The sequence below is a fragment of the Zonotrichia albicollis genome, chromosome Z (assembly GCF_047830755.1).
Source record: "Zonotrichia albicollis isolate bZonAlb1 chromosome Z, bZonAlb1.hap1, whole genome shotgun sequence".
NCBI classification, from domain to species: Eukaryota; Metazoa; Chordata; class Aves; order Passeriformes; family Passerellidae; genus Zonotrichia; species Zonotrichia albicollis.
This window is the reverse complement of record NC_133860.1, coordinates 31,699,220-31,725,693: the sequence shown is the minus strand read 5'-3', so window position 1 is coordinate 31,725,693 and position 26,474 is coordinate 31,699,220. Positions and strand designations below refer to the sequence as shown.

Below are 26,474 nucleotides of genomic sequence, written 5' to 3'. Positions count from 1 at the left end.
GAGGGTGGGGGGAGTTCAGTCTCTTCTCTCAGAAAACAAGTTGAGCCAGAGGAGATTCAGGCAGGATGCTAGTGGAAATTTCTTCATGGAAATTTTAACAGGCTGCCCAAAGGAGTGGTTGAGTCACCATCCCTAAGGGTATTTAAAAGATATGTAGATGTGGCATGTCATGACATGGTTTAATGTTGACCTTGGCAGTTTAGGTCAACAATTGGGTTAGATGACTTCAGAGGTCTTTTTCAATCTAAATGATTCTGTGACTCTATGAATGTACCACTTGGCCCCCTGGTTCTTTGTCAGCCTATAGTAATGTTTTTCTGTAGCAGTTTCTTGAACTGAGTCTAGTCTCAAGCTTGTTTTCTTCTTCTTCCATTATCAGCCTATAGTAATGTTTTTCTGCAGCAGTTTCCAGTACTGAGTTTAATCTCAAGACTGTTTTCGTCTACTTCTATTACCTGGTACCAGTAGAGGAAACATAACCTTACTTCTGAAGGACCTCAATATTTGGCTAAGATCTTCAGAAGTAGCATTATGACACAGCATTTGAAAACAAACAAAATAAATTTTGAGACTCAGACACATGCTTTTTGTGTCTGCATTTCTCAGCTTGTTTTAAATAGCAGGAAAATACAAATCCCATATCCCGTACATTTTTCAGATGAATATCTATAAAGCATTACACACACTATTTACTTACAGTTCATAATAAATAAGAAAAGCTTTATGCTGAAAGTAGATTCAAGCACAAGGACTTAAGTAATCAAGTGTTTTAAATCACTCTGATTAATCACTAGAATATTTTAAAGGATCTGGTTTCAGCATATTTTGCAGACAAAATGTCTTTTACTCAAACTAACTTCTCTCCTCTCTGGTCTATGTGTAATTCATGAACCTTTAAACATTATGGGATTATAGAGAGCTAAGCTGACATTTTTACTTTCACTTAGCAGTCTGAATAATTGGTACACTCCAAGCATTTTAAATACTAAAGCAATCATTGCTTTGAATTCATCTTGTGATGTCATAGCAGCTTATGATTGACATAATAAATTTCAAGAATATGAAAGCTTGAAAAGAATGTTAAACATATCTTATGCTAATACGTAACAATTAAATGATCTATAACTAGTAGTATATTCTGAAGTTAACTTTAATGAAATGCTTTTTAAATGTATAATGTATTGTTATTGGCTTTCCACTTCAGGGCAAGAGGAGAATTCATTAAATTTTTTAGTGTGTTTTTCTCAGAATCAGAAAGAAATATACAGGAAAATTTTCAAATTTACTTAATATCTTGAATAAATTGGAAGTTCAGGGATGAAAATTAAAAATTTTACTTTAAGTGTTGGAAACTGCTCTGGAAGCCAATCACAATCAAGTAACAAACAACTGCAGCACATGTCAGCTGCAATTTAACATGAAAACTCAGCTGGCAATTCTTTCCTAAGAGACATTGGAGTGGAGGACATATAGGCTCCCAACAATCAGCACATGATGAAGGTCTTGATCCCATGGTTCAGAAAAGTACACAAGGCCATGCCTTGAAGGAGTAGATCAGATCTGTCACAAGCTACAGTATTTCTGGAATAACACCCCACAATTCAGAGTACTACAACCACTTCTCTCCTAAGGGAGACTTACTCCGGTTAATGGAATTAGAGTGGATTTAGTATGTTCAATAGATATTGAATAGAAGACATCCATCAAAACAGAAGACCAAAAGTTGAGTTTTGGTTTTGGATGTTCCTAAATTAGCTCTGAAATATTGCTGCCAGTTGAAGAGACATCAACAAAATAGGAATTAAGGACAAAAGCAATTTTTTCCTTAGAATTAATTTTTTCTGTATCAGCTTGTACGGAGCCATGTTTTTGGTGTTGGAATGTGCTGAACATATTGGGATGATTTTGTTATTGCTAAGCAGGTCTTAGACAGAGTCAAGGCCACCTGTTCCTTATCTCCTCCCACCATTGAGTAGGATGGGGAAATGAAGACACAGTGAGGATAGCTGACCCAGCTGGCCACAGGGACACGGTGTTCCATGAGATGTCGTGCTTAGTACAGAAAGCTGAAGGAAGGAGGAGAAAGGATGGGACAATCACAGGAACCACTGTTACACATGATGAGGCCCTGCTGCCCTGAGGATGGCTGACACCTTCCTGCCCATGGGAAGCAGTGAATGAATCCCTTGCTTTGCTCTGCATGTGTTCACAGCTTTTGCTTCCCTATTAAAATGTCCATATCTCCACCTATGAGTTCTCTCAGGTTTGCTCTTCTTGATTCTCCTCCCCATTTGTTGTGAGAGCATGGATGTGTGGCTGTGTGTAGTCAGCTTGGATTAAACCATGACAGCAGAAATCATGCTGCCCTTCATAGATACCAGGACAGTTATTGAACACCAACACATTGAGACAGGAGGAAAGTCCCATTGTCCTTCTGAAAAAAACCTTAATTCTTTTAGGAAAAAAAAAAAAAAAGTAGCTTAAAAAGAAAGAGAGGTTGCTTTTCCCAGGCACAAACCACACAGAGATAGTATTTGTATGCAAAAATAGTAAGATATTTCTTTTGGACTGATTCCCATCTGCTGCTGCCAGTCAGTGCTCTCTCCTTTATACTATGTTCTCACCTGGTCAGGAACAGTAACAGGGAGAGATTTCATTAAATGTGGACTTTTTTTGAAAAGAAGGCAGAAATGAGAACAAAGTGCTTTGTCTTAGTAGTCTTTTGCTAGAAGAGGGTCTGTAGCTCATAAAGCCTCAGAAGTTTCTCTTTCACCTCCAAATTCAGGTATATTCTTGATCTTCCTACTGACAGTTCATTTCTCCTCTCTGGCTTTTGTGGGTCTATATAGTAGGGTTGGAGTTCTTTCTATATGGTTACAAAGAATGTTAAAATTTAGTGGTAAAGTATTTAGGCTTGCAATGTCAAAATCCTTGTCAAAAATGAAATGCAACTAAGAGATCACTGACAACACATAAACAATATCAATAGAACATGATCATATCTGATAACTGTTTCAAGATAAATCTCACAGAAAATAGAACAAGAATAGTATGAAATTCTGGTTTATATTACAGTAATACAGAAATTCTCTTTTATATTACAGTAGCACCAAACATTCATGAGGAAGACTGACACATTCTTGCTTTGAATGCACTACAATCACTCACCACAGAAAGGATTTTCTTGGAAAATAGCTTGCTCTAACTCAGAGGAAATATCCTTTACTTAATCATTTATAATATATGTAAGAATAGAAAAAAAATCAATCAGTTAAGCTTTTGAAGCTGCACTACAGTAAGCAATTGTTGATTGTCTTCAGCTTGGTAATGAATTACATAGGAAACAGATCTGGAATATACATACAACCACACAACTGCCAAGCAATGATCATGATACAAGCATGATTAAGCTGCAGTTCCAAGTAAATCATGGCAGTGACAAAAATTCCCATGATAGCAGTCTATAAACAAGACAAGTTCTCCACTGCAGAAGAAGCGGTTTTACATTTTCTAAAACGGGTGAACAAAGATTTTCATATGGATAATTACTGCAAGGCTGACTGGCATTTATGCAAAATAAATCACTCAAAAATGCCTGTCACCTGGCATGATGAAAGGAAATATGAAAATTGAATTAGTCATAAATGTAATTTTATCACAGCATCGAAGAGCAAAAGTACTGAATTATTTTTAGTTTGCAATTGTTTTGTTGATTGTTTTAATTGCTAAGGAACTCAGAGATCTGCAAGATGGCTTCTGCAGAAGGAATAGTGGGGTATTTCATTAACTACAATATCAAATTAAAGTGTTGTTCCACAAGATTCACTTATAGCTAGAGTGCCTATATTAATTTTTTCTGTATTGCCATCAGTGTATTGTTTCTTCCTATAAGTGGAGAAACAATTAAAGAATTGATTGAGAGGGACATATTTATCTCCTGTCATCGTTGATGCTTAAAACTCTAGAAAAACAAAAATATTTATGGGAATCCTTTGCTATTGGGAGAGAGAAAAGGGAACAAATTGTTATATTTTCTTTTCTTTTCATCATTTTAAAAACATGAAATGAAATTTAAAATATTTTCACATGCAAAATGTATATTAAAATTTAAAAGTTCAAAAGTTTTCATTCACAAATTATAGTGACAGCTCTACCAGGTAGACTTTTTTAAAAAATTAACAGATAATGAAAATTATTTCCTGCTAATTGTTCAGTTATGTCATTCTTTCTATTTAAAATGTTTTGTTTATTTTAATTTCAAGTCCTTTTTTCCCATCTGTCAAGACAGTTTCAAAGTCTTAGAGGGTATATCTTTATGTACACCTTAAATAAATGAAAATTCTGAGATATAGAACAAAAAATTTATTTATATATATATATATATATATATACCTTTCAATTAAAACAGAATCACAGGAACAAACTCTAAAATGTTTTCCAGCACACCAAAAATTACTTTGGTATTTTATCTGGATAGTGGCCTGTTGAAATAGCTTAGTACTTTAAGGGTGAGTGCTAAGGCACTTCTCACAGATGAATATGGCATCTCTCTCAGTAAAAAGGTTTTTTTTTTTTAATGACAGAGTCTTAAAATTAGTATAGTCTGATCTGGTGTGTGATTAAATTTATAACATAATGCATTTTGCTGAAGGATAAATTATTGATGACACTATCCTTAGTCATAAATGTAAATCTATTCCAAAAAATACATCACAGCAAAGCTGAAATAGGGAATGAAAGTTAAGTTTTATTTATTACCTCTCATATACTTTCGAATTATTTTCCATCAAACAAATTACTGAAGGCCAATACTGCTGCTTCATCTAAAAGAATTCAAACTTTCCAGAAAACAGTAACATTAATGAAGGCTTGAAACATGACAAAAACTTGGATGAAGACTGAGGAATTTTAAGATGAATGTAACATATTGTTAAATTCCATAGGCTGTGTGACCTTTCTTCCACCAATGAGTATGATGTGAATATGTGTAATGATGCCTTGTCATGCTGTAGTTCTAGAGATGTTTTAAAACTTATGGAGTATGTTATGCACACTTTAGATTCATCAATATAAATAAAGTATTTATTTTCCTTTAGCAAACATATTAAGATAGGTCAGAGAAAGCTACCAAGTACCAAATTGATTGTCAATTCCCAAACAAATTTAGTTCTAATTTAAGATGCAAATAATTTCATTAATTCCTTTCTGGGAAAAAAAAACCCAAAACCAACCAAACTTAATTATATTGAATCTACTCAGTGCTGTGGTATGTCACAGCTAGATTGTACATTCAAAGACGGCAGAAATTTACTTTTAGGGTAGAAATACATGAAGTTTTGTTAGCAGGCCCATTAAAGTACTTCGCCTGTGTCATCCTTCTGATGAAAGAACAATAGATGCTTGATGTTTTTGTACTTTCCATTCACAATGTGCTTGAAAAATAACACAAAAAACAATTAATGATTAGATTTTATAAACAAGGTAATTAATTGCTTTGTCTTTTGGAGTCAGCATGAGCAGCAATCTTGCCCACTGCCCTATGAGCAGTATATCTATTTTTTGCTGCCTTTTGTGAAAAATTAGATGGCCAAGTAGCAACCTTACTCCAGTATGAGTTATTTTCAGTGTTGCTGCAAAATAATAAGAGCTTGCAACAAAGCAATACAAACACAGCATGAGATTTTATGAGTACGGAATCTTGATAGAGGAAGATAAACAAGTCATGAAAAATGTCCCGAAGGACTGAATGTTTTTCAGTGGTTTTTTTTTCCCAAATGTGGAATGAAATCCTAAAGCATTTGTTTCTAAAATCTCTGCTATAAACTCTCCCTTCCCTATAATCTCGTCGGCTCTGGGGCAACAGAATCTCTAAGGTCAACCTTTCTGCTAACTACAACGCTTATATTTCTCCTCTATTTCTTGGCAGTAGAAAGGAATGGATGATTTATTTTTAGTGAGTTGCTCAACCCAGCACAAGGAACTGGGTAAGTGACTTTTTTTTTTTAAACTGTCAGGATTGCCAGCAATAGCACTGCTTACAGTAGTATTAACAGCATCTATAAACCCCAGCACCACTTCTCTTGGCTCAGCCACAGTCATATGTTCTTCAAATTTCTTTCTGATATTTCAGGCTCTCTTTTCCACAACATGATGAGTAATGTGTGAGATAAACTGGCATGTGTTATGAGACTAGCACAGCATGCATGGGTGAATTAGTTGCATTATCACTATAAATGACAAAAAAGTTTTCTGACCCATAACATATGTTTGGGTGAGAGGAGAAAGATGCAAGAGAAAGCAGTAATGACATGATACTGCTACTCCATCTTAAAACAGATGTTTCTTTTAATCAAACAAGAATAGTAACCACAAAAACAAAAAGTTGTTTAGAGATCACTATTCTTTCCTTTAAAAAAAGAGTTCCTTTGGGAAATGAAAACATTTTAAAGAAGTCTCTCCTCTGTTCCCAGGCTGATCAATTTAAATTTTCACTCTACCTTGAGTGGAATTTATTTACTTAAATCTGTCCAGCATTGACTGAAGAATTAATACTGCAGTAGTCCTATCAGAAGTCTCTCCACAAATAAATCATCAAACACAAAATAAAAATCTCTAAAATCAAAAACAATATCAAAGCAGAACATAGAGAATTATGCGCTGTTTGCTTTAAGCCATGTTATGAAGGGATCCCATTAAAAACTTTTGTGACCATACAGATGATTTTTAACACTCAGTTGTCTAAAATAGTAGTCCATAAAAAGGAAATAGAAAGTAAGCTTTGTTGTCTATGGAAATTACTCTTTAAAAGGTTCTTTCAATTACAATATATTGAAGCATGTCTGCAAATGCTGACTGCAGTACTAAGTTGATTTTACAGCCAAGACATGAAAGCTGGAAGTGTAGATCCCAGGCAGATGAGAAAGGCAACAGCATTTTTTAAATCATCAGGAAGACACCTTTGTGCTCTCTTTCTTTCTGTCTTGCACATTTCAGGAAGTTATACACAAACAGTTTGAAAATTCTTTCATTATCATTACTCCAACCTCCTCAAAATAGTCTTTCACTACATTCCCTTAATGGGGCATGATGGAAATCAAGCTCCTGTTCCCCTGGGCTGCTCTGGCTGTGGGGCAGCTGGCTGTGGGAGATGTCACAGTGCAGGGCCACAGCAACCTCCCTCTGCACGTGGAGTGGGTCACAGCCCACAGGAGCCTCTCAGTCTACAAGGGGCAGCTGGGCTTGGGTAGAAATGCAGCTGCTCAGAGAGATGTGCAACACCCAGTTCCCCCGCCCTCCCTCTGCTCCTCTGCTCTGCCCTTGTGCCACCTTTGGTTTCCTACTTTAGCTAAGAGTCACTCAGGATGGGCTCTTCTCTTCGGGGTCCTGCATGCTCATACCTCAGCAGCTGTTCTGCACTCTGCTAATGCTGAGTACACAAGCAGAGGTGTCCTCTTGGCTTTGCTACTGTGACAGGACACGACGCCTCTGAAAGCAGCAGCCTGTTCTCAGTGGGCCCCCAGTGACCCCTCCAGCTCTGAGGGTCCCACTTGTCACACAGGGGGAGCCACAGCTATGCACCAAGGCATGCAGGGGCTGTGCACAGAGTAAGGCACTGTGAAAGGTGAGGAAGGTGATGCTTCACTGGGGGCAGAGTTTCCAGCGAGCAGTTTGTGGAGTTGCTTCTTATTGGCAGAGGTTTGCTGAGTCCACGTGGGATTCCTGACATTTCCTCATTTCCTCCCACCAGGTCTGAGGTTCAAGTAAATAAATAAACTGTAAATGACAAGGAGAAAGGCCAGGAGAGGGTTCCGGCTGTCATCATGGAAATCCAGAATGCTTTTGACTGCAGCTATATTCCATTTATATCAACAAATTAAAACACAAAGTCACATTTGTGCAAAAAATACTAAAGAGCTATTCTGTCAGAAAATTATTCACAAAACTATAATTGTTTATGTTATATTCTTTATATATTTACAGTGTGATCTCAGCAAAGTGATTCCTGTGTAAGTTAAAAAGAGAATTTTTCAATTCTTTTTATGGCACCAATGAAAGGTAAAAAGGAAGGTACATACCTGTCATGCAGGTATAACTCCATTACCTCCCTGTCTCGTTGTACAGCAAGGCAATCTATCCACACATTAATTATTTACATTGAAAGACTCCATCATGTACAAACAAATGCTTTGTAATAAAGTTGGATGAAAAATGTTATTTATATTTTGGCATCACAATACCTTGCCTATCTCCACTATTACTGACACAAGGAGTGCAAACAAACTTCAGCTGGTAAATCTAAATGCCAGACAAGGTCTGGTTCTGACACAGCAAACTAATCAGCTTCAACCCTCTGTTCAGTAAAATAACTTTCTGGCTACCTGAACAGTTAAACTTGCTAATACATATGAAGGAAATTTAGGTTATTCATTTTGATATTCAGTTCATTTCAATATCCCCATATAGTCATATGGCTTAAATGTGTGCTGTGCTACTACATCAAAGAATTTTAAAATTTTTGTAGACTTTTGCATCCAAAAATATACTTTTTTTTGTGAAATACTTCATTTTCTGGATATTCCTGCTGGAAACATAAGCCACAAAACAGCAGCTTCGATACATTCCTGTATTTTAATTGCTCTTGTCAGACTTCAGAGTCAATACCCACAAATAAATAGTGGAGACTTAATTCATCCAGTCCACATGAAATTCGGCTTTCAGCTTTGAGGTCTCAAATGCAGGTTTTTCATGACTGAACCATTCCTGTGGGCTCCCATGTGGACAAGAGTTCACCCTCTGTTTTTGTTTCAGGCATGGTGATAAGCAACAGACAGTTTAGGTAACCTGCCATTTGCAGTCTTGATCTAAGTGGACCCCAATTCTTCCTCTGGAGCTTTAATGCTTATTTACATTAAGGTACTTTTCGTGAAAAAGAATATCTTGTGTAGGGCAAATATGTTTAATGTTTACTGCATTTATTACATAGTAACTATTCTCCTTAAAAAAATATTTACCTCAATCTGAAAGCCCTCCTCATTTTAAAATAACACTAAGCTAGTTTACATAGAAACTTTACAATCACATTATTTTTCAATAACTTATTTTCATTGATCGGTCTAACAGTTTGACATGTTATTTATGGGCTACTGTGATGAATCACATCCGTTTCCAAGGTAAAGTAAGCAAATTCTCTGTTTATAGGATTAAAGTTGAAGGTCAAACTTTGATTATATTTTCTGTTCTACTATAGCAATATAAAGCAAGGCCTTTAGACTTCAGAATTGGCAACCAGTCATATGAGATGCTTTTATACTTAAAAATTGACCACAAATTTTGATTAAATCATAATTAACATCTCAGAGGCAGGAAACTTAGCAGATAACTGCAATAGACTCAGAGAGGAATTTATTTTGTGCTTTGAATATGCATTTAATTTTTTTTTTTATTTTGCAAAGATGATTTATTTATTTTTAATCTTTTTTAAGAAAAGAGTTTTTATTTACTGGAGTGTGAGAGCTGATTAAACACTAGCCTTCAATGCTTATGGTGCCTTGTGGTATTTATCTAATTCACTGGCCCACTGCTGTTGAGCTTCTACCAGTGTATATTTATCAGTTGGCCATTGGCAGGTGCAAGTGAAATTTGCTTTGTCCAGAAATGTAATGTGTAAACAACATTTAACCCCCCTTTTTAGCAACACATTGTTAAATTCTCAGCTGGAATCTCAGAGCTGCTGAAGCACTGGCAACCTTAAATTGTAAAGGAAGTTGTTGTGCAATGCAATAATTAATTACCCAGATGCTCTCCACTCCAGTCAAAAACAATGCCCAGCAACTCACACAGCCAAAGGGAGAGAGCACAGATGATGGAAACATTTGTGTTAAAAGGTAAACATATGCAGATCAGAATCCCATCCAAAATATCCCTACCAAATTATTTCCAAAAGGAACATTAAAGGGAAGACGGTGAAGTACATGCTTTCACTGAGCTGTGTGGATAGGTTGCAACTGTGGATAGGTTGCTTCGGAGATTTCTTGTGATACCACATGAGTATTGTTGTATTTAGATTAGAGGTACTGACCTTTCTTCATCACCCAGCTTTATAAACCTGTCTCTATCCTGCATGTCTTTTTTGTCTTGCAAGGATTTATGTCAAATCATTTGTTATCACGTACATTGTTGTACCAAGACTTTGCAAATCCTGGCTTGTGACTGCAGCTGTTCTTTTAGGTCAGGATTATGGAATATTTTCGGTACATTCAGTGGAAACAAACATGACTCTCCCTTCAAACTAAACTCTTCTTCAGAGAAATCTGAATTATACTTAAAGGTTACTACTCAGGGAGGCTTTGCTCTGTCCTTTTTAAGCAAGGGAAGAAGAATCCACTCACACAGGGACATCCCCATACATGGGACTTTCTAATGCTAGGTTTGTCCAGGGACCTGTCCCAGTACTAAAAGTGAACTGGTAGAGCTTAGGAAGAACAGGTTTGTACAGAAGGACAGAAACATAAACCATGCTGTGGCACCATGAGGAAGGAGGCTGTGTGAAAATCTCTGTACGTTACTGTTACAGGCATAAATCTAGAAATCTCTCTACTTCTTCTTCAGGAACACACATTGGTCCTTTTTAGCTCTCCTGGCACATTTCAATGGATGAAAAGGATTGAATTGACAAAGTAGACTGAGGGCTACCTCCTGGGTGTTGTAGCTTTAACTGTATGAATCGAGGTGTGGATGAGGATGAGCTGAAAGCATATTAGGGAAGTCTGTCAGAGCTGACTGCCTTCAGGATGTCAAGACTGGATGCAGAGCTCTCACAGAGTCCCAGAGAGCTGATCAGTGACACAGTTTTTCATAGTTTTGTGATTGAAAGTGTGCCTTTGAGGGCAGGCTTAGGCCTGAGCAATAGGAGATACATAAGCACCCCAGACCAGCAAAAGTCTCAGGAAGCACAAGCTCTGGAACAGTTTCGTTCAGAGACACAATTTCTACTGTAGCCCATGCCCACAAATTGCTACATACACTCATGCCATTTCACTTGGCAAAATGGCAATTTCACCGAAAGACAGAATGAAGGTTATACCTGTTTCCTTCCCTGATTACTTGCAGGCTTAGAAAGGGGAAAATTTACACCCAAACATGAGGGTTTTGATAAGAGAGCAATTGAACCCCACACAGCTCCTAAAAAGCACTCTGTGGATGTCTCCTACCATCAGCTATGCACTAGTTTAGCATGGCTTGACCCAAAGTTTATGCAGCTTGAACAAGATGAAAAGTGGAGCCCCTGCTCCTTTTTGTTCTCAGGGAGAGATATGGGTGTCACATACAGCCTTGTCCTTACTGAAGAAAATTTTGCATTCTCTTCAGCAGTTCAGTAATTATCTCCGAGTTTTTGCACCCACACCAATTAAATGATTCCATCTTTAGCACTAAAGTATTTGTCTTGTAAAATAGGTCTTCAGCTCTGAAGTTTAGTACAATTAAAATAAAATACTGCTAATTAGGAATGCAGTGAATCAGTTATTACACAAATGCATTCTGTTCATGATTTAGGACTGCTCTCATGAGCAAGAATTCTCAGGACTGGATTCCATACTCATTAAGGGAGAGCCTGGTTTTACTGCTAACTTGCAAACACCAGATGGATCACAACAGGATCCTTACACAGCATAAAGGTGAGCAAATATATAATTTCTTACAGGATCAGAGTCCTCCCAAAACAATGCTTGTACTTCACTGATTTCTACCAACAAGGATTAAGCTGTGCAATTTTCTTGTGTGCTGTGACTTTTGACAACAATATAATGTTCCCTGTTGCCATATGACACAGCCAGGTCCAGATGTGCTATTTTGGTTTGAGATGGTTAAACTTTTTTTTGTTACTATGGAGATTATCTACTGAATGGTTTACTTACCGCCTCAAGGCTGTCATCACGTACTGTTTAATTTATAGAGCTGGTCCAAATCTCTGTGGAAAAAAAAGTCACCAATATTTCTCACAACTTTCTTTGATTTATTTTTCAGTGTCAACCAAGACATAACATTTATTATGATTCACCTTAGCATGATGACATTTCATTATTCTTACTGAAGAAGATGTTCCTGAAAAAAAAGAGATCAAAATCTCCTTAGCCTCCTGGATATCCCATAATAAATGAGGGGATCTGTTTTACTTCAGTGCCTCAATAAGAAGAAGTGTTTATGTTTCAGGACCAAGCCCCCACAGAATATTTACAAAATTTGTTGTGAGGTGTTGAGACATAAATCTGAAGTTCAAAACCTACATCAAATACAAATGAAGACCTATAAAATATAGAGTAAAACAAAAAGTCAGAAGAAATAAAATGTGAATGTTTTTGAGAATTACTGAAATCCTTGTGTCTTCCCCATAAATAACACATAAAAATCATTTTATCAGATGGATTTTGTTGTTAACATCTTATATATTGTAAATTAATTAAATTGCAGTGTGCTAAAATAAAAAAGCCAAACATTCTAGAGTTACTATAGATAGCCACCAAAGCCCATTACACTTTTCCTTGAGCAAGCAATAGAGAAAGACTTAAAATAGCAGCTGCTTTACATAAGAAATTGTTATCAGAAGCTAAAACCCTGAATTTAAAGTTACTTTGAATTTCACTATGGTAAATGAATATGAATTTATTTTATTAAGGGAAAAATATCTTCTAGAAATCTCATGGAAAACAACCCAGAGCAGGACATAGTTAAAAAGAAGAATAACCAGATAATCTTGACTATAGTTCCTTAGAAAACAGCATCACACTCATGATTTCATAATAGCACTCGTTTTATCTCATTCCATGATCTATAAGGCATGCTAGAATTTAATTGCTTCTGGAAAGATTTAGAAAAGTGTCCTCATATATTTATATATAACTGATATTTTTCAAAGCATGCATATTTATTTTTTGTTGTATTTTTGTACATTAACATTAAGTAATTTATATTTAAATATATACTGAAAGAGAATAAATCTCCTCTTATATTAAGCACTGTATGCAGAAGGAAGCAGAGTCTTGGAGGCATTTATATTCTGGTCTCAGACCACTTCCCAAGTCATACAAAGATAGATGTCACAGGAGTCATAAAAAGGTCTCTACTCTGATACTAGCACTGAGGACAGCCTCTGTGGGAACACACATGAAAGATTATGTGCTTTAAAAATATGTAGCCTAGCTTGAATGCTAGGACACGAGCAGTTATACAATATCAAGTTCTTATAAAATAGTTTGTGGTGGCTGAGGAAATATATTCTACAAAACAAACTTTTCATTGCTGCAATCAAGTTCATGCATCAGTGTGAGGCATCAGTGCATCACACAACTCAGAAGCATAAAGCTGTTTTGTTTCCCCACCTGTATGCTTTCTTAGTCAACCTTGCACTGGAAATGCCCTTTTCTTGCTTCTTCCCACCTGCACATGGAACACCAAATGACTGCCTATTCCCTTGGATTTTAGACTAGGGCCAGGGATTCTGCTAGCTATATCTTCACAGTGGTGGCTATTCAGTGACTTTATGCAGCTGAACTACTCTTATAAATGTAGGGTATTTTTTCACTAGGTAATTTTTAGCCATGATGTTCCCTGTTTCAGCTGCCAGTGCACTACACAAACATACAGGTCAGCACAGAGCAGAGGAGAGGTGCAAGGGTGTGAATAAAAGGCTGGAAGAATGGACAGGAAAGAATTTTCATGGCAGCAGCAGTTTCAATTTGCATCTTATTACAGGCTCACTCAATCTTCCTCTAACAGTCCTTTGCTCAGGTCTATATACCCCGAGTTGTGGCTTCTAGTGTCTACTGCTATTCCATAACTAGACACTTAATTGTGCCTTTCATTTCACCAGAAGGAAAGAGTTTTAACAGATCTGCTGGTCTTAACACATTCTGTTGTTTGCCCACAGTTCAAAGGTTCATGTGGTATCTGTCTTAATCACTGCTAAGGCAATGGGAAAGCTCTACAGTGAATAGATAAATTGGTTTTAATTAAAGAAATAAGTATTTAATTGTCTCTACCAATCTGAAGGTTTTTTATCAGGAGAAAACATTGAACATGTCCTTCTTCTCATTTGTAAGTAAAGGCTGGAGTCACAAAATGGGAACTGTGCATTCTACACACCAGGACTGCACAGGTAGGAGCAGCAAAGCCCTGGAAACATCAGGTATCTGGGGTAGATAGAAGGTGGTAGGTCAGTCTTGTAACACAGATAGGTTAGGAGGGTTACAACAATCCAGGAAGAAAAGCAAGCAATAGTGTATCCAAAAGCTACATCTAGAGCTTGGAAGTGAAAACTGAAACTGGTCAAGAAGCTCAAACTGTGGAGCACTGATGGCAAAAGGAAGAAGTGATGGCTGTGTGAAGGCAGGTGGGAGAAGGACTGGTGTGGGAGTGACACTGGAGCCCCTCTCCACAAGCTGGGGCCAAGCAGCTAAGCTCTGCTGTACTGGAGCCAAGGGGCTCTTCCTGCACAGAGCACAGAGCTCTCTGGCACTCTGCACACACATCTCTGCACCTGACTCCCTTGCGGTGCACAGATTGGCTCTAAGACTCTTTTACGTCACTCTGGGAATGAAATACAAGTAAATCCAGATTAAGGCTTTTTCCTACAGCCAGAGTGGGATAAAGCTTTATTTTCTCCAATATGCACACACTCACGCACCATGTATGCACACACCAGCTTGAGTTACCCCCTTTTTACAGATTCAAGGCCAGCCTTAGACAAGGGACCCTGTTGTAAGCATATATGCCTCGTTATTCTCTGATCAACAATGCATGCAACTTTTTCTGTAATTTATGACGTAGTTGAATTTGGCCTACATATGTCATCAGCATAGGATTCATTTTTTCCTAACTCCACATTTGTCCAAAGATCTTTGATAACAGCATAAATCGTTGCCAAAGCTTAATACTAATCTCCTGAATTTTGAAAGCACAACAGGCAAAGTCAACCCCTGAATATGTCTGAGACAGAAGCACTCAAGATACAAACATTTGCAGAAAATAACAAACAAAGCCCTGCTATTTCTACAGTCAAATAATAGCACTAGTACTGAACAGAGAACAATTTAAGAGAACAAAAACATAGTGAGATTAAAAACATACCTGATTAAATGGGACTTTTTGTTTTGCCAAATGTCTGGGTTTTTGTTAGAAACAGATAATTCCTTTCAATTTTGTGGGTCAAAATTTGTGGGAATGAAACCAGCAGAAAGTGTTAGGACATGATTTTTGCAATGGGTGGCCAAGCAGTTACTTATATGCAGTGCTGCCACAATCAAGACTTGGTTTCTATTTGCTGATGAGTGAATTCCAAACCGAAGGAGGCATGGGAAGCTTGGAATGATCTCACTTGGGTGCCCCTCATTCTCCTGCCAAGACTCAGGAATACCTAAAACAAAATTTACTTAAAAACAAGTTCTTCCTTTTTAGCACAGATCATGATGTTCCAAATGAATGGCTGTGTCCTGCATCATACTGCTAAGTATGATGTCACATCCCCTCGTCATCCTTTCCCCATTTAGACACAGTGAAATTAAAATTGCATTTAGACCAATGCACGCAAAGCCAGACCTATTTTCAGAATTATGCTGCAAAAATTAAGAGTTCAATTGCTCAGCAAAGCAAGCTTCTCACTCTGTTATTTATTTCTCCTTTTAGTTGATAAAGATACAATCTCCTGCAAACATTCAGACAAATATATCCAAACAGTGAAATCAAGATCCAGGAAAGAGAACTGAAAAGCTATCCCTGGTGACACGTAATAGTAAGCAGGTAAAAGGAGTTCAGACAAGACAGCAAAGATCATGTTTTCAGCTACTATAACCATCACAAAGTATTGATACACCTTTTCACTAAGTAAATAATAAAAATCTTGGCTTTCATAGTGTTTCGCATGGCCTGCCTAGTAGAGGGTGGAGAAACACTGCCTAGCATCCCAGGCAACTCCTCTAGGCTCAGAGCTGTCCTCCACTTGCACCATGCCACAATCTGTGAGAAATGCCCACTCACTCCCTGATGTTAACAGGAATACAAACCCCAGCCCAGTCCTCTTCTCACCTCTGTGTGTGGCACAAGGTGCACTAATTTCTAAGCACCACTGATTCCAGGCTCAAGCATTGTGGCAGCAGCTGAGCAGCCCAAATCATAAATTATCCCTTTGCAATGGCTGGTGAAATAGGGCTTGGGTCTCACATCACTTACACAGCAGGCTTACACCAGTGGAACTGCATGGATTTTTACTGAGGTATATTCAATTCACTCCAATGTAAGCAAGAAGCAGCAGCTACTTTCCAAGTTAAGGGGCTGCTCTGGCAGAGCAATATGAGCAAGGGTGCATCAGCTATCTAAGAGTGCCTTGCCCACAGCAATGCTAAATGCTACCCATGTCATCTGCTTTGCATTCTTCACGAGTCTTCAAATCTTATTTTAAAAAGCATACAAAGAATCACCATCAAGAATCCACCCCCATTAGCTGGTCAGTCCTGTTCTAACACACTCCAGCCATGATTACCAACAGGTTACACCTTGTGGTGTATAAAGACAGCCCTGTTGAGGTTTACCTGGTTGGTTTATAGGGAATCAAATGTATATGTTGATAATACCCCTCTGTCTCGGTCCTTCACTCTTCCCTCCTGGCACTAGTCGAGTTACTGATATGATATGTTGGCACAATTGGCTGTTTAAGCAATATCTTCTGAGAGGCAGTTCAAAGGACATATGTGGTGTGCCTGTGTGCACATGCATTGATGCACAGACAAGACTGAAAGCTGATCCTGCAGAGGTAAGAATGTGGACCATGTAATTTCTTCTTGAGTCTGTTCTCTTCCTTCTCTATGTTGAGATTTTCTTAGGTCTCCCAGTCCCTTTGTTCTTGGCCGTGGTAGCCTGGGGAATACATAAATATTTAAGAGACAAGAGGGAACGGTGTGACAAAGAATTATCTCTTCCAAAGAATTACTGGAAAATACTGCTTGGTAAAAGAAAAATATATCAAGTTCTCCTGCCTCCTCTCTGATCCATATTTTTCATCACATCCTTTTTCTCTCTGTCTTTCCTCTTGCATTTCTCTATATTTTTTCCTATGCTTTACCTCAGATATTTTATCCAATCTGTGACATTTTAGGTAGTACCACTTTACTTAAAGCTCAGGTGCAGGGGTGTTCTTAGCACCAGAGTCACAAGGAAACAAACCAAAACAGAAGATGGGGTTTCAACTTATGAAAGAAACTCCAAGCAGCGACCAGCATTCTGATTCCAGGTTTGACTAGTGTCTGGCCCATCAGGGTTTGGCCTCTGACATAATCATCTAGAACAGCTGTAATAACATCTAAAAGACAATCTGCCAATTAATTGTTCTCTAAAAGCCACTCCACTTGTCCAGGACTGCTCTAGAATTTGTGTATTATATGCTGCTGGTCTTCAGCTAATAGGAGCAAAAAAACCTCTTCTTTCATGATGAGAAAATTCATCTAAATAGAGGATCCTGCAGCCTGGCTTGGTCACATCTGCAGACAATTGCATGTAGGTACTCTCTGTGTTGGTAACCTAAAATTACCCTTATAGAGTAGTGGTTTCTGCTCTTGATATTTTGATATTCAATATCATATTCATTTTCTCAGCCCCAGAGTTTCCAGTACAAGGCATGTGCCATTCTAAAGTGTCAGGGATGTAAGGAGGAATTTGAGCACTTCACAAAAGAGCTTTAAAATGGGTATTATTCTACATCAGAGTGGGTCCATTTTGGAATTCACTACATGCTTATATGGAATGTATTAGTCATATTTTTCAAAAACTGCACTGTATAAATAAAGCCTAGTAAGAATAATGGAAACTACTAGGAAAAAATGCTTGCTATCTACCGCAGGGTAAAAATCCAGCATCATATTAAATAGTAGATGTGTATGTTTTTACCATCCTCTTCCTATAAATTGAATCTGTTACAAAATTAATTTTATTTCAATATATTACTTTAAGTATGTGTTAAAACTTAGAAATATATATGGTGAAAAAACTCCAATGGAATATTATGAAACACTAAAATGGAGGGAATCGATTTAGGGCACCTCATGTTAATCTATAAACACAATTCATATGAAGTTTGGGGATCCAGAAAACAGGATTCGAGACATTGTGATCATCTTTCTCACTTCAGAAGCACAAATTTGTGCTAAAATTCTCCAGTGTTTTGAACTGCATGTGCACATAGTAGAGACACGCTATGATCCCCTAACTGTCGCTGTCTCCTACTGGCCAGCCTCTGAATATATCCAACATCCACCTGGCATAAACCCCTCTGTTCCAGAACAATGCATGACCTGGATGATGCAAGCTACTTGTTCTATTAGGAACATCAGAGAGTTAATAAGAAAATAGTAACTCAAGAGTGTGTCACAACACAGCGATGCAACCAACACAAATACAAGAATGAAATGAACATAGGCCCCGAGGGTAGGACAGAATTTGTTCTTCTAAGACTATTTGGATTCCCACATTAACTTTATGAACTTTTGTTATGAAAATAAGTGGTGAAGATTATGGAAAATAAAGATTGTTAGGAGCTGGAGAATGTTTTTGGGGTTTTTTTCCTTGTTTAAATGACAAAGGTTCAGAGATGAATGGGTGGCAAACCAAGACTATATACCTCATTATATACCTTCTCGATGGTGATAGCTCCTAATTCTAACATCAGCTCTCTGCCCCAACTATGTCTAATTAAGAAGCTGATGCAGACTATATTATTACTATTAAAATTTGGGATGTTTTAATTTATAACAGCTTTGGTGCCTGAAATGTACACATGAAAGATTAGTAAGATTTGATCACCTGGTCAAGAAAAGTTTATAAGAAAGATTTTAATGTCTCTTCAAGAAACTCCCAGCCAGTCAAACAAACAAAAAAATAAAACAAACAACAAAATCAAACCCACCAGTGTAGTTTCTCAGGGATAGATATTATATTGGTGTGCTACAAATCATGAAACTGCTGCACAATACTCCAGTGTGAGCACTGTGTGTGAATGAGCAACAGAGAGACTATTTGGCCTTTGCTATGTTATTCCCACAGTGATACAAGGGGGAAACTCGGGAGCTGTTAGATGTTATCTCTCTGCAAGATGACTGTCACGTAGAAATGTGAACGTTACAAATTCACTGCTGTGAATTTTAAGCAGGGCATCAATTTTCTGTAATTCATGAGTTGGATGCTAGTCAGCCTTTGAGTCATGCTTCGGGTAGCTCCTACCGGGTGGTAAAACAGCTTGCGAAGAGTCAGGCACAAGGCTGAACCTGATAGTACTCGAGAGCCCCACGGCAGCCCCTGGCAGCATCCCTGGCAGAGCTGCCGGCAGTGACACTCCTCTGCGGCCGGCTGAACTCCTGCTGCAGTGTTGTTTTCAGCTGGGCTGAGGCATGTTGTAATGCCTGGAGGTACAAACTGCAGGCATTTTCTCTGCACTGGAGAGCTAGAGAGACGCACTTTACTTTGAAGGCTACAGTCACGGTTAAGCAAGGATTGTAAGGCATACATATGGTGCGTGTGGGCAGGAGATACTTGCTTAGGTGCAAGGAGTTCACAAGTGTATGTTTCTGTGTAAATTGCCTGCTAGTATAATCAAGGAAAGCTTTTAAATTATTCGACTCGACAAGCAAACTAGAGGGAAAATATCTACTAACCCACCCAAAAGCAGAGTGCATCGTGGCGCGGCGGCCCCGGCGGCTGCCCGCCCGCCCTGCGAGGGGAGCCCGGCGCTGTGCGACCCTGCCTGGTTCAGCAGCCGGCCGCTCCTTCTGCCAGAGTTATAACCCATTCATGCCTTCTGCTTCGGGCTCAGAGGCGTGCGTGGGTGTGATGTCTAAAATTATGCAGACTGGGATTTTTTAAAGCACTAGTTTAAATGACTGGTACAATGGGTAGGAGGGAACAATAGGACTTTGCGGGGCGAGGTGATATGCAGTGGAATAGGATTAAAGAGGTTAATAATTATATGGAAGAATCTTGTTTCCTAACCTCCTACGTGATAAGGCGTAAAGCGTAATTGTAAATTACAATTAGCCGGAGAATAAAGGTTTCCTCGGGAGCGGGGTGGAATTTCATCGCAGTGTATTGATGAATATTAAACCCGAGCGGCTTGATCGCCACCGCCGAGCTGCGGCTCTGCCCTTCAGCGTCGTTTAGCGGAGGGTCTGAGCCGCGGCTGCCGGCAAGAGGGAGAGCAGCAGGGCCGGGGCTGCGCGGGGCTCGCAGGGCGCGGAGGGGCCCGGGCTCGGCCGGTGGCAGGAGAGGGGCAGCGGCTAATCGGATTGGGTAGACTCGCGTAATCCCAGCCCGATCGGTGGTGGTGTCTCTCTCTCTCCAATATCACTAATGTCACTTCTATTAGCTGCATTAGACAGATGTTCAAAAGCTCCCTCTCGCTCGCTCGCTAAATCTGATCCCCCTGTAATACTTTCACTGGTATTAAATCCACATGCACCCACTCTTATTCCCTCCTCCCGCCACCCCTCCTCTCCCCACCCCCGTCATCCCTTTTACTTTCCTGAGTGGACCCTGGCTCCGTTTGATCGTCTTTTCCAGGGCAAAACGAGATCCTCTGGCAAGCAGACAAATGGGATTGCCCTCCCTCCCCATATGGTTGTCTCCCACTGAACCCTGTTTCCTCCACAACCAAAAAAAAAAAAAAAAAAAAAAAAAAAGGTAACAAACCCAAGAAAACAAGCAAAAAACCAAACACACAGAGAAAGTCCAGCCAAACTAATACTGCCTGGGATGTTACTGCTGCTGGATACTCGATTTGATTCCACGTTCATAAAAGAGAGAATTGTGAGACTTACCTCTTCGATGGAGGATTGCAATTATTGTTGGGATGCTCTAGATCTCCCTATACAAATGCACAGATGGATAAACAGACACACATTTGTTTAGATAGATCAGATACACATTTTCGGCAGGTGTGTCTTCCCAGTTTGTTTATCCGGACGGACATGTCTTTTCTCTAACTCTTCTTTTAAAAAAAGGTTAGGGAACATCCAGCCGAACGGGCTTTTAACTTCATTTTCTTGCTCTGGATCAATGTTCCTTGACACTCTTTCCTGCTTCACTTCTGCTGCTCTTCCTTACTTTTTGCAGTCCTTTTTCGTTGTATTCGCCTTTCCCTCTTACAGGGTCACAATCCTCTTTGTAACTGTGTGTTTTATTCCACGCACACCCCCTCCAGGTGTCCTTTTGTTGTTTTCTCCAACTAACCCGCAGAAATGAAACACATATGCAACTCTGTCTCCTTGCATTTTCAGATGTTTCTCTCACTATTGTCTGCTACAGCTCATTGAAAGTGCAAAGTGAAAACAGATGTATAAAAGATAAAAAAAATATACACGCACCAAGTCCATGGAGCAGAGAATAAATCTGGTAAATCCCAGCAGAGAGAAAGAGGGAGAAAAAGAAAGAAAGATAAAGAAAGAGAGAGAGAAAGAGAGAAAAAGAGAGAGGGAGAGAGAAAAAGAGAGAGAGAGAAAGAGGGAAAAAGAAAGAGAGAGAGAAAGAAAGAAGAAAAAGAAAAAAGAAAGAAAAAAGAAAGAAAAAAGAAAGAAAGAGGAAGGAAGGAAGTGGCGGAAGGAAGGAAGAGAAAGAAAGAAAGAAAGAAAGAAAGAAAGAAAGAAAGAAAGAAAGAAAGAAAGAAAGAAAGAAAGAAAGAAAGAAAGAAAGAAAGAAAGAAAGAAAGAAAGAAAGAAAGAAAGAAAGAAAGAAAGAAAGAAAGAAAGAAAGAAAGAAAGAAAGAAAGAAAGAAAGAAAGAAAGAAAGAAAGAAAGAAAGAAAGAGAAAGAAAGAAAGAAAGAAAGAAAGAAAGAAATGCACCTCAGCTTCTTAATTAGTACAAGAGGGCATTTTCATGAGATTTGATCATTTTCTTCTGCCCGGACAAGAAGAAATCAATGGGGTAGGAATCTATAAATCAGTCAGCATGTCAGGACAAATCAAAATAATGCTTCTATTATTTCAATCAATAAACCATTTTTATACCCAACATCTGATCTACACAGTGTGTTTGTGTTGGAAATTTGCAGATCCGCTTTGCACAAAAACAAACTATTAACATAAGTGTCAATCACATTTTTAACTGTTTGAAATGGCCGGAGATTTCAGCGCGGGGCTGACTGAAAAATTCCGAGAGAAACAGAAATGCGCGGAGGGGCGGATCGCCACGAAAACACTTCCGAAAGTTTGTTGCTTCTTTATTGTTTGCCCTCGTCCCTTTCCCCCCCTCCTGCCTCAGCCCTGAGCTCTGAGGCCGGCTGAGCCGGGAGGGCCAGGTGGGGAGGCGGAGGAGAGCTGGGTGGGGAAGCGGGGAGGGCACGCAGGACCCCACCGGGTTCTTGTGTCGTGGTGCCCCAGAGCCCGCAGGGGTCCGTCTGTGCCCCGCAGGTGCAGCGAAGGCCAACAATGCCCAGGCCAGCCGAGCCGCGGGCAGCTCGGGCAGGCGGAGGGAAGAGCAGCCTCTCGCTCCCTGGCCTGCTCCCTTCGGGCCAGGTCTGCTCAGCGACTCCTCCGCTACCTGTCTGGAAACCCCTCCAGCCCCAGACAAGGATGGGAAAGGTGCCAGATGGGTTTCCTCTACATCTTGCTGTACAGTGCTTCTCCTTGCTTGTTTGCAAATCCACCAAATAATTCATGCCAAACAACCATTTAGAAACCATTTTCTTTGTTTCTTTGAAACCCTACTGTACAGCTCCATCTGCCTGATATAAATGAATAATCCTTCTTGATACCATTCCTAATCCATTTCTTTACAGTCGAATTGGAAAGGGGGGGTGGAGGTGGGATTAATCATCTTTAAAAATGGAAACACCCAAACAGCCACAGATCCGGCGTATTTATTGCTTCAAATTAAACAGATGTCCCCTCGCCCAACCCCCTCCCTTGTGGCTGGATTTAGGACAAACAGGGGCATTTCTCAGAACCAAAATCCCATGCAAAATTCTTTGGAGTTCAGAGCCTGAACTCTTTTTTTCCAGGGCTAAGTAGCATCAGACATTACTCATATGTCTCGATCAATCCTTCATTAGACAAGAAGAGGAGGAAGACGAAGAAGAAAAGCGGGGAGGAGATTTTGGCCCTGTCGGAGGGGAGTAGTCCCGCACTGCCCTGGGTGTCCATCCCTGAAGCTCCTCACTTCCCTCCCCTGCCCGGTCCCTCCCGGTTTGTTCCGTGTCGCCGCATTACAGCGGGCAGGGGCCACCATCATCTCTAATTCATTGTTTGTTTGGGAGGGAGAGAAGAGTAGAGAGCCAGGGGAAGAGCGAGTAGCAACTGGAAAGGTTACAGATTCTGCTGTTTTGTGTTGGTTTGGTTTGGGGTTTTTATACCCCAGGAAGGATAAACAGGATGGGGAGGTTTTGATGGATTCTCTTTTTCCTTCTTCTTCTTCCTTTTCATTTATTCTTTCTCAATGTGCTAATATTTTTTCGCTATAAGGATGACTTGTGTGCGCCCCTGACAAGGCATATCGGAACAAAGAACGTTTGCATCTCTTCTCTTGGACAATCAGCGCCTGCTCACACCAAGCACCTTTGCTCTGCCCCTACTCCAACACCCCTCGCGTTTTGTTTTTCTTCTCTTCTATTTTGTTTTTTTGGTTTTTATTTTTAATTTAAATTTCTTAATCAAATTTCTTCATTCCCTCCTTGATATTTTCATGGTTATTCTACTTCCCGTCTTCCCTCTCATTTCCAGATCAAACGAATCCTGCCTATCTTCCCGAGCTGGCGGGGGTCGGGGGATTAAGATATTATTAGAAAGCCATATTCCCATACTCAGAAAGGAAGATATTCTTCCCTTAAGAATCTCAGGATTTAACGCAAAACGTTGAGGAAATTGGGGGACACCGGCGGGCAGCCCCAGCCGGCGCACGGCGACCTCGGTGCCCACGGGCGGCCGCTGTTGCGGGGGCCCCGCTGCCCCCCGGCCGCTGTTCACACGGGCACCTGCCCCGCTGCCACCGGGCTACCACGGGGCTAACACCGGGCCAACAGCGAGCTAGCACCGGGCCAACAGCGAGCTAGCACCGGGCTAACACCGGGCTAGCAGGGGGCTAACACCGGGCTAACACGGGGCTAACACCGGGCTAGCACGCACCTGGCTCGGCGGGACTGGGGCGGCGGGAATGGCGAGCACTCCCTGCCCCTGTGGCCGTGGGCTTTTCCTCCTCGGTGCCCGTGCCCGCCGCCCGCGCGTTTGGGCAGAGCAGATTTAGGTCCTCTCCTTGAGACAGCAACAAAGGAGGAGACAGACAGAGGACTGACAGCTTACTTTTTTAAAAGTCATTGATGGTACAAGTACATTCTCGGCCGAAAAAAGAATCAGTCATAATTAATGGATTAAGTTGTTCCCGTTGTTATTGTTATTGTTATTGTTGTTGTTGTTGTTATCGGAGTGACTGTCCGGTTCCGAGACGAGACCTAAACATTTTTTTCAGTTTCATAATTTCAAACCGAGTTAAGTGCTGGATCATCAGTTTTTCCCTTTGTCTGCCCCGGTTGTAAATAATGGCTTTGAGATTAGCTAATTATGGCGCATTAATCACTGATAGAGAGGAAATAAATCAAAGCCGGGTTCGAATTTTCAAACTCACTAGTAGAGAGGTGCATAGCAACTCTATCTGCAGGAGATAGGTGCTGTTTAAATTACTGAGGCTATAGAGTAAACCACATCCAGGTCACTTTAAATAATGAAGATTTTATTTATACATACCAGTTGTGCCATTAAGTGGAGGTTTGAGGAAATTTTTTCAGTCTGGTTTTGTAAAAAAGTGCTGCAGTCTGAAACCAGCAACGTTGACATGTCGTATTAACAAACTTCTTGTAATAAAAGCAGAATATAGAGGAGACAAACAGAAAGATGTGTAAGAGAGAGAGGGAGAAGAGATGCAAATAAAAGTCCTGTCAAAAAGACCCCTTATTATTTTTCCCTGTTACTAGCTTACACAGAACTCTGTATTATATACGTATTTAACATATATATTTACAGAAACTAACATTCATGTCAGTTGCCGTATTTTTAAGAATTTCCCTAGCCCTCACATCCTCCAGTCCTCCCGACAGCACAGCGATTTTTGTGGTAATGTCTTCTCAGTATTTTGAAACATTTATCTTCGGGGGTGGGAGTTAGATAAGTATATGCCAGAAAGCAACAAGCTACCTTCTAGGGGAAGAAATCATGTAGGTCTTCAGAAAAAGTAGAGTCTGCAGACGAAAATTCGGAGCCCCAGCCGGAACACCTACAAACCCCCCACAGACACACACACAGAGACAGACACACAGACACACAGACACACAGACACACACACGCACTCCGAACCAAAAAGCGCTTCTCCAGCTGGAAAGAAGCAGAGACCGCCCCCGCCCGGGTTTTCCCCAGCCCGCCACCACCCATCCCGCTGCCCGGCGTCCCCCTGCCCCTGCCGCCCCGGGCCGTACCTTGGCCGGGCGAAGCTGTGGCCGCTCTCCGTGGCGGGCCCCCGGCCCGGGGCTGCCCGACAAGCGGGGCTGCGGAGCCTCCACAGCGCGGCCACCGCCGCCACGAGCAGGTGGCCAAAGCCCCGAGCCCACCGGATGACACCGCCTCCCCCGCCTTTTAGTCAGGAACCTTGTAATTAATTTCAAGTTACTCCGCGTACCGCATCATTAAAAACAGTCCGGGGAACGGCGTCAGCCCCCGGGAGCGGGGGATGGGGAAGGGGAGGGCGATTTGCATACAGCTTTGTCTTTACCGCGAGTTGCTCGGGCGCAGGTTACACCGCTAATTGCACCACACTGCCCAGCGCCTCGCCCTCCCCAGCGCTCCTGAGCCCGGTTTCCCCGGGCAGCTCGGGGCTGTGCCCCGCCGCGGAGCCCCCGCGGTCAGCCAGGCCGTGCCGCGGTGCCCGGGGGGAGCGCCGTGCCCGGGCCGGGCGGCGGAGCAGCAGCGCGGCCCCGCGGCGGCGGCGGGCACAGCCCGGCCCTGCCCGGCCCGGCCCAGCCCGGCCCAGCCCGTCCCGCGAGCTCCTGCTGCCACCTGGCGGGCCGCCACCGAGCGCCGCCGGCTGCACGCCCCTCCCGCTCCCCGGGGAGCTTCTGCGGGGGCCCCCGGCCAGGCCCGGCCCGGCCCGAGACTGGGCCGTGATTTAGCGGGCGGTCGCAGGGCTCCTGAGGGCAGGCTGTCTCTTTGGAGAAGGTCCAGGAGGCCCTGCGCAACGGTGTCGACAAAAGAGAGGGACCGAGGGAAAACGCGACAGCCCCCGTTTCAGGAGGTGTAGTGCAAGCTATTTTCTTCTTCCTCCATTTTCGGTGACCAGATTTGGCACATCGTGCTTACTGCCAAGTGGAGCGTTTGTCCAAGGCAGTGTTTTCTCCTTCGTGGTTTTGGAGGAATGCACAGCGTCACATTATGAAATGCGACTGTGATGAAGGGTAGGGATCAGGATA

General features: G+C 41.0%; 1 long non-coding RNA gene across 17 annotated transcripts in view; it reads right to left on the bottom strand.

The window, feature by feature from the left end:
* The window catches only part of LOC106629577 (uncharacterized), a 51,139-nt gene extending 25,187 nt beyond the window's left edge, over window positions 1-25,952 (bottom strand). For 5 of the 17 annotated variants that reach the window (XR_012578080.1, XR_012578079.1, XR_012578093.1 and 2 more), the window contains exons 1-5: window positions 25,488-25,952; window positions 24,763-24,866; window positions 16,581-16,905; window positions 12,059-12,102; window positions 11,916-11,968 (exon numbers count right to left, since the gene is read on the bottom strand). This is a non-coding gene — a long non-coding RNA (uncharacterized LOC106629577). Of the gene's footprint in view, window positions 1-11,915; window positions 11,969-12,058; window positions 12,103-16,580; window positions 16,906-20,849; window positions 21,620-24,762; window positions 24,870-25,487 lie in introns of those variants that run through there. The other 12 variants (XR_012578081.1, XR_012578084.1, XR_012578083.1 and 9 more) reach the window with 9 other exon arrangements.
* Between the last annotated feature and the right edge of the window lie 522 nt (window positions 25,953-26,474).